The sequence below is a fragment of the Xenopus tropicalis genome, chromosome 5 (assembly GCF_000004195.4).
Source record: "Xenopus tropicalis strain Nigerian chromosome 5, UCB_Xtro_10.0, whole genome shotgun sequence".
NCBI classification, from domain to species: Eukaryota; Metazoa; Chordata; class Amphibia; order Anura; family Pipidae; genus Xenopus; species Xenopus tropicalis.
In genome coordinates, this window is record NC_030681.2 from 20,578,320 (window position 1) to 20,588,007 (window position 9,688).

The window sequence follows — 9,688 nt, forward strand, 5'->3', positions numbered from 1 at the left end:
TTCTTTTAAATAAATATTTAAAAACAAATACCCCACTGATGCCTCAATTTATGTAATTTACTGGTTTTTATTGTGATTATTGAAGTAAGCTGCTGCATTTCCCACCCTAGGCTTATACTTGAGTCAATAAGTTTTTCCAGTTTTCTTAGGTAAAATTAGGTACCTCGGCTTATATTCGGATCGGCTTATACTCGAGTATATATGGTATATTAGTTCCATTACACATGGCAAGATTCTTTCACAATGGCTCGATCCTGTTGTTGCAGTTGGTTTGAGCCCTCTCTCCATATAGCACCCTGCCTGAAGTCATACCCAGCACCCCAATGTTGGCTCGTCTGTTTACAGCCCTGAGCAAGTCGTTGCTGCTCCTCAAGTGGCAAAAATTGATCATCAGCTCTTAAACACAGTGTCTTGTGGTGTGTGTGAGGTGCAAGGAGTAAATACCCATCTACTCTTCTCACCTCTTGAATGGGAAATTCTCTCCAGGAGTGACAGGCAGTGGTGGTATTTGCCATATGGAAGATTATTTTGGTTGGAATAGTTGGAATCGTGGGAGTCAAAAGTCCAGGTGTGTCGCAGGCCTAACGGACCGGCAGTCTTTAAACTGCTGTGAACTAATCTCTAATCTCTAATCTCTAATGCACATTGATAATATGAGTTTTTGTATCAAAGATCCAGTAAAACCCCTGAATGTATTGAAATGATTTTTTTCTTCATGGGTCCCATGTTTTTGGTACATCAACAAAATCTATAACGAAGGCTGTAAATTTCCCAAAATTTCTCCCCTATGTACCAGGCCAAACCACCCCATTTATGTGACCATTGGTGGCAAACCTAAGATAATTGGTGGCCTGGAATTGACAAGGGCTGCCTGCCCATCCTGCTGCAATGCTGTCTAAACTCTCCAGGTATTTTAAGCAAAATCCCTTAGATCCTTTGGGCATGGGGATTGAAAATGCTAGATCCAGGTCATGGGCCTCCAGCTGGGCAACCTGGCTAAACCTATAAGGTGCTATATATTTGGGCTTTTCTGCCTTTATTGGGAAGAGATAATTAGGGTTAGGGTTTTTTGGTGAATGCTTGACTTCTGTCCTAGATATTTGTGGAAGTGCAGCTTGATTATATAAGGAATTTGCAAACATTTGCAGCTCTGTTATTGCCAGTGCTCCCTATCCAATATCAGTTTATGGATACCACCATGCAACCTGAATCAGCCTGGCGCAATCTGTGCCTCCTTAAATGCTTAGCTTTAGGCGTTGGGGTTTTTAATCATTTAACTACATAACTGGGATCTGTTAAATGTGTTCTCATGTGTAGATAGATATTTAAATCATATATATATCATTTATTAACTGATGGTAATTTCCAGTTTAGTAAATGGTTTAGTTTATTGCTCATGATCTAGGGACCATTTATTATTACTTTAGTTTTGCCACATATTTTTGCAGCCAAATTCCAAACCCTATCGGCCTGTGTGTGTGAATAGCTTTACTGTTTGACTTGGAAATATTCTATTTATTAGAAAACTAAATGTCAATATTTCACATTTGTGAGCCCTAATAGTCTAATAAAGTGCCATATTGGCTTATGCACGCTGCTGGATAAGGCTAGCCTCATATTTCATTAAATCAACTAGTTACTACTACATTGCACTTATAATGAGCGCCCAATGGAAAATAAGGCTACCCTGCCCTTCAACCTGGGTCACTGAGCCCCCAGAGCAGGAGAATATTTGCCACAAGGCAATCAAGCGGCACCAGAGGGTGGCAAACTGCTGGCCCTGGTAATTTGAAGAGCCGAATGCAGGTAGTGATGTAGGGACATCATTGGATCTGCTCTCTCAGCAGCCCCTGCTTGTGTTTCAGTGGCTATATTTTAATTCTGACCTCAGCTGGGGGTCACTGGCTGACTTTCCAGTTCGTCTTTCTGGCCATGGGTTGATAGACTACACTGCTTGTAATCATGATCTCAGCCTGCTTAACTACTCTGCTTGGGGCTGACCCCAGCCTGGCTGACTGCCTAATCCACAGAATGACCTTGACTCTGTTACCGAAGATCATATCTTGCTGCAGGGATCTGATTCTGTCTGTTCGCTCCAGTGTCCCTGCCTTAAAGACAGTAGTCTATTTGTTGCCATAATAAAGCGCAGGGTCCCAACTGAGAAAGGCTATGAGGCAACATTTGTTTAGCACCTGTATTTAGAGTTTCTGTACCCCAGTGCCCCTATGTACCCCCCTTCCCAAAATCTTTTTTCCCCAATTTTATGCTTATTTATGCAGTGCCGACACCCCGACTCTGGGTGCTGCTGTGTCCGTGGCCAAATACGGTGTTTGGCAGAATACCAAAAGCAGCACGACTAACAAAAGGTGTCTTCAAGAAGGCATTGCAGGCTATTTTTTTTTTTTTTTTAACTTTGTTTTTATTAGTTGTTTTACAACAAAGTAGGATGCATACAAAATATGTGGAACAAGGGGGGTTAAAGAAAGTAGAATAGGGTTGGATAGAGGGTTAAAGGTAAAGGGGGGGGGGTTGGACTCTCGCCTAGCCGTTTTCATCTGGGTAGTCTTTTTTCTTTTCTTTTTTTTCCCTTTTATTTAGTTCTCAAGTTAGCGTCTGGGATTTTCCCTTGGTATTGTCCGTTTTTAGATCTGGTTAGTTGGTTGATTGTTTTGGTTTTCGGTCCATGTGGTCCAGGGTGTCCATATTTTTTCATATATGTCCATTTTGTGGTGGATGAGTGCGGTCAATTTTTCCATTGTAGATGTCCACCAGATTTTAGCTGTTATTTCAGGGCATTGGAGGCTATTTTTATTGACCAGGGCTCCTATACAGGTACATGTGTGCAGAATAACTATGTACTCAGATAAATGAAGTAAACACAAGGGCAGTATTTTTTATAATTTTTCCATTTGAATTTGTCCAATTAGCTACTGAATGTATAATGTCTGCTCTCTCGCTTTCCCTTCCTGCCTTTTCCCCTCCCATGCCCTACTTGTGTAATAATCTCCATACAAGGAGCGAGCAGGCAGTGTGGCCCGATTCATTGGCCCATAATGGAAATGTTGAGGCAGCGGCGCCACAGCAACAACCGCCTAAGTTTGCCCTTAGCTTGCATAGAACAGCAGTGTAGGTGTTCTCTTAAATCATAAAAAGATAAACCCCAAAAATGACGTATTTATAGACCTATAGAATCCTTTACTAACATAACTGGAATTATTTACATATCTTGATAGACAATATGATAAGGGACAGAGTTTATATAGGACTGAGCAAGCAAAGATAAACAAGTAGTATCTATGTTCCTATTAGTCATGCTGTAACTAATATGTATAGTCCCACTATGTCTTTAATGGTTAACCGTAACATTATTACATTAATTTGCAGCTTTACTGCCAGATGATTATGGACTCTATGACATCTATAAGGGATATTGCCTTGTCTGCAGTTTTCCTGTGACTGAACTCTGCTGTAGTGTGAATTTCAGCCTAAATGCTGCCATGTAATTTACAATTAGTACAGTTGGAGTGAAGTGCTGGGAGTATTGCCACAGTCCCTCCCCAGAGGCTATTATCCCCCCACTGCTACTATAGGCACAATCTCTCCCTACTATACCTGCTATCCCACAGCCCCAGTCCCTTCCCAGAGGCTATTATCCCCCCACTGCTACTATAGGCACAATCTCTCCCTACTATACATGCTATCCCACAGCCCCAGTCCCTTCCCAGAGGCTATTATCCCCCCACTGCTACTATAGGCACCATCTCTCCCTACTATACCTGCTATCCCACAGCCACAGTCCCTTCCCAGAGGCTATTATCCCCCACTGCTACTATAGGCACCATCTCTCCCTACTATACCTGCTATCCCACAGCCCCAGTCCCTTCCCAGAGGCTATTATCCCCCCACTGCTACTATAGGCACCATCTCTCCCTACTATACATGCTATCCCACAGCCACAGTCCCTTCCCAGAGGCTATTATCCCCCACTGCTACTATAGGCACCATCTCTCCCTACTATACATGCTATCCCACAGCCACAGTCCCTTCCCAGAGGCTATTATCCCCCACTGCTACTATAGGCACCATCTCTCCCTACTATACCTGCTATCCCACAGCCCCAGTCCCTTCCCAGAGGCTATTATCCCCCCCACTGCTACTATAGGCACCATCTCTCCCTACTATACCTGCTATCCCACAGCCCCAGTCCCTTCCCAGAGGCTATTATCCCCCCACTGCTACTATAGGCACCATCTCTCCCTACTATACCTGCTATCCCACAGCCCCAGTCCCTTCCCAGAGGCTATTATCCCCCCACTGCTACTATAGGCACCATCTCTCCCTACTATACATGCTATCCCACAGCCACAGTCCCTTCCTAGAGGCTATTATCCCCCCCACTGCTACTATAGGCAACATCTCTCCCTACTATACCTGCTATCCCACAGCCCCAGTCCCTTCCCAGAGGCTATTATCCCCCCCACTGCTACTATAGGCACCATCTCTCCCTACTATACCTGCTATCCCACAGCCCCAGTCCCTTCCCAGAGGCTATTATCCCCCCACTGCTACTATAGGCACCATCTCTCCCTACTATACATGCTATCCCACAGCCACAGTCCCTTCCCAGAGGCTATTATCCCCCACTGCTACTATAGGCACCATCTCTCCCTACTATACCTGCTATCCCACAGCCCCAGTCCCTTCCCAGAGGCTATTATCCCCCACTGCTACTATAGGCACCATCTCTCCCTACTATACCTGCTATCCCACAGCCCCAGTCCCTTCCCAGAGGCTATTATCCCCCCACTGCTACTATAGGCACCATCTCTCCCTACTATACCTGCTATCCCACAGCCACAGTCCCTTCCCAGAGGCTATTATCCCCCACTGCTACTATAGGCACCATCTCTCCCTACTATACCTGCTATCCCACAGCCACAGTCCCTTCCCAGAGGATATTATCCCCCCACTGCTACTATAGGCACCATCTCTCCCTACTATACCTGCTATCCCACAGCCCCAGTCCCTTCCCAGAGGCTATTATCCCCCCACTGCTACTATAGGCACCATCTCTCCCTACTATACCTGCTATCCCACAGCCCCAGTCCCTTCCCAGAGGCTATTATCTCCCCACTGCTACTATAGGCACCATCTCTCCCTACTATACCTGCTATCCCACAGCCTCAGTCCCTTCCCAGAGGCTATTATCCCCCCCCACTGCTACTATAGGCACCATCTCTCCCTACTATACCTGCTATCCCACAGCCCAAGTCCCTTCCCAGAGGCTATTATCCCCCACTGCTACTATAGGCACCATCTCTCCCTACTATACCTGCTATCCCACAGCCCCAGTCCCTTCCCAGAGGCTATTATCCCTCCACTGCTACTATAGGCACCATCTCTCCCTACTATACCTGCTATCCCACAGCCACAGTCCCTTCCCAGAGGCTATTATCCCACTGCTACTATAGGCACCATCTCTCCCTACTATACCTGCTATCCCACAGCCCCAGTCCCTTCCCAGAGGCTATTATCCCTCCACTGCTACTATAGGCACCATCTCTGCCTACTATACCTGCTATCCCACAGCCCCAGTCCCTTCCCAGAGGCTATTATCCCCCCACTGCTACTATAGGCACCATCTCTCCTTACTATACCTGCTATCCCACAGCCACAGTCCCTTCCCAGAGGCTATTATCCCCCCACTGCTACTATAGGCACCATCTCTCCCTACTATACCTGCTATCCCACAGCCACAGTCCCTTCCCAGAGGCTATTATCCCCCCACTGCTACTATAGGCACCATCTCTCCCTACTATACCTGCTATCCACAGCCACAGTCCCTTCCCAGAGGCTATTATCCCCCCACTGCTACTATAGGCACCATCTCTCCCTACTATACCTGCTATCCCACAGCCCCAGTCCCTTCCCAGAGGCTATTATCCCCCCACTGCTACTATAGGCACCATCTCTCCCTACTATACCTGCTATCCCACAGCCACAGTCCCTTCCCAGAGGCTATTATCCCCCCACTGCTACTATAGGCACCATCTCTCCCTACTATACCTGCTATCCCACAGCCCCAGTCCCTTCCCAGAGGCTATTATCCCCCACTGCTACTATAGGCACCATCTCTCCCTACTATACCTGCTATCCCACAGCCCCAGTCCCTTCCCAGAGGCTATTACCCCCCACTGCTACTATAGGCACCATCTCTCCCTACTATACCTGCTATCCCACAGCCCCAGTCCCTTCCCAGAGGCTATTATCCCACTGCTACTATAGGCACCATCTCTCCCTACTATACCTGCTATCCCACAGCCCCAGTCCCTTCCCAGAGGCTATTATCCCCCCACTGCTACTATAGGCACCATCTCTCCCTACTATACCTGCTATCCCACAGCCCCAGTCCCTTCCCAGAGGCTATTATCCCCCCACTGCTACTATAGGCACCATCTCTCCCTACTATACCTGCTATCCCACAGCCCCAGTCCCTTCCCAGAGGCTATTATCCCACTGCTACTATAGGCACCATCTCTCCCTACTATACCTGCCATCCCACAGCCACAGTCCATTCCCAGAGGCTATTATCCCCCCACTGCTACTATAGGCACCATCTCTCCCTACTATACCTGCTATCCCACAGCCCCAGTCCCTTCCCAGAGGCTATTACCCCCCACTGCTACTATAGGCACCATCTCTCCCTACTATACCTGCTATCCCACAGCCCCAGTCCCTTCCCAGAGGCTATTACCCCCCACTGCTACTATAGGCACCATCTCTCCCTACTATACCTGCTATCCCACAGCCCAAGTCCCTTCCCAGAGGCTATTATCCCCCACTGCTACTATAGGCACCATCTCTCCCTACTATACCTGCTATCCCACAGCCCCAGTCCCTTCCCAGAGGCTATTACCCCCCACTGCTACTATAGGCACCATCTCTCCCTACTATACCTGCTATCCCACAGCCCCAGTCCCTTCCCAGAGGCTATTATCCCACTGCTACTATAGGCACCATCTCTCCCTACTATACCTGCTATCCCACAGCCCCAGTCCCTTCCCAGAGGCTATTATCCCCCCACTGCTACTATAGGCACCATCTCTCCCTACTATACCTGCTATCCCACAGCCCCAGTCCCTTCCCAGAGGCTATTATCCCCCCACTGCTACTATAGGCACCATCTCTCCCTACTATACCTGCTATCCCACAGCCACAGTCCCTTCCCAGAGGCTATTATCCCACTGCTACTATAGGCACCATCTCTCCCTACTTTACCTGCCATCCCACAGCCCCAGTCCATTCCCAGAGGCTATTATCCCCCCACTGCTACTATAGGCACCATCTCTCCCTACTATACCTGCTATCCCACAGCCCCAGTCCCTTCCCAGAGGCTATTATCCCCCACTGCTACTATAGGCACCATCTCTCCCTACTATACCTGCTATCCCACAGCCCCAGTCCCTTCCCAGAGGCTATTATCCCCCCACTGCTACTATAGGCACCATCTCTCCCTACTATACCTGCTATCCCACAGCCCCAGTCCCTTCCCAGAGGCTATTACCCCCCACTGCTACTATAGGCACCATCTCTCCCTACTATACCTGCTATCCCACAGCCCCAGTCCCTTCCCAGAGGCTATTATCCCCCCACTGCTACTATAGGCACCATCTCTCCCTACTATACCTGCTATCCCACAGCCCCAGTCCCTTCCCAGAGGCTATTATCCCCCCACTGCTCCTATAGGCACCATCTCTCACCATGCTACATACAAATATATTGCCTTATGAACATTTCAGTTTTTAGTTAATGCTATGGACAGAGCACAAAATAATTAGAAATAAAAATTCCCCAGCACCATAAATTCCCCAGACACATACACCTTAAACATTACACTAATGGAAACATATAAATCTGATAATCTTAGGGAGAATACATTTTATTTAGAATGGTTTTATTCGCCAAAACAAATACTACATACAAATGCCTTCTCTCTGGTACATAGCATACTATGTCAATATCTTACAGATTTAATGCCTATGAGAAGGGAAACAAGGATAACTGGGGGGGGGGGGGGGGGGGGGGGTAGCTCCTAGCACAATAGTAACATCAATGGGAAAGTAAAGTAGTTCCTTTGCCCCACAAACTTCTAGAAGATTTGTGTGTAAAGCAAGTCAAAGGGCCATTATATATCCTTATATCAGGGCCATCTAACCTGCAGCCCCCAACTGCTTTTGAACTGCAGCCTTGGTTATTGTAAGGTGCGGGGTGTTGTCATTTAGAAACAGCTGGAGGGCTGCAGGTTGGATAGGTATCTTGTTCATGGTATACCACCTCCACCCCAAAAACTGCACTGAATGAACTCCCATATATCCATGATGTATAACCTGTGTAATAGTTCTGCGCTGCAGAGGAAGCCGAGCTCCATGTAAGATGTCATGCATACGCCCCCTGCTGGCTCATGTGGAGCCGAGCACCTTGACAGCTTGAATTGGTTGAATCTGTTTTTGGCGATCACATACTTTCTAAACGCCTTCCATAGCCCCTCTGTTGTGTTATTATCTCATAATATGACCCATCTTTTCTCCCTTGTCATTTTATGCACTGCCACTTTATTTACTTTTTTTCTTCTCTATTAACCTCCTTTCTTAATGTCTTCCTCATCTTCCTGCCCTTCCAATAGTTTCTACTATCCAGTTCTTTTTTCTTCTTCCATTGACATATTTGTGGCTTGTATCTTCCTTTTGCAATACAGCTTTCTTCTTCCCAGCCTGCACAAGGATTGGGCAAGGGATATATGAAGTCTAACTGACTCTGCGCTTTGCTAGAAGAATGAAAGTCGATGGCATGGCACGGACAAGGGCACGGACATTCGTTTTGTTATACCAGAGATCCCATTAATTCTTGGACTCATAATAGTTCCCCAGGTGTCCTTGTGGAAAAGACCAATCATGACATTTAATTGAAGAGCCAAGCATTTATGTCTATTTTAGCTGCTTGAATTTCCACCCAAATTCCAGGAAAATCTAATATCAGGAAACCAATGGTGGGTGAAACATCTAGAATGTTGAGTCTCTTCAATGCACAGTCACAATCACATCCAGCGTAGAGCCTTACATAACGGGCTGCTTAGCAACACACCATGTAATATCAAGGCCCGCTTTCAAAAACCACTTGAACAAAAATAATGTCTAGGTACATAAACAGCCAGGGTCCAAATTAATGAGTGGGCAATTTCGGGGGCTCTGCAGAGTATGTAGCTGTTGAGTCAGGGGACTGCCTTCACAAATCTGGTCTAAAACTTGCACTCCTTCCAACATCCCAATTTGCTGTGTATTTGTCATGCTGTTTTGCTTTCAAGACTGCTCTGTAGAAGGCTGCGGCTTTCATTTTAAACTAAAGAAAATAAACCAAATAAACACAATCAGCCATCTAACAAATCTCTGGGGTTGCTATTTATTGGCAGTTTTTCGTTATCTTGCCCACAGAGAAACAGATCTTGAACAACAAGCAAAATAACATAGGGCAGGCATCAGAATGTGTTACCCCTAACAGAGTGGGGCTAGTGTTTTTGTAATCTTTATTGGTGGCATGTTAACTCTTATAAATCAAGACTGTAACATGGTTCCATCAACCCTCATCCATCCTTTGGAAATGGGCCCCCCAAAACCCAGTGCATCCACAAACA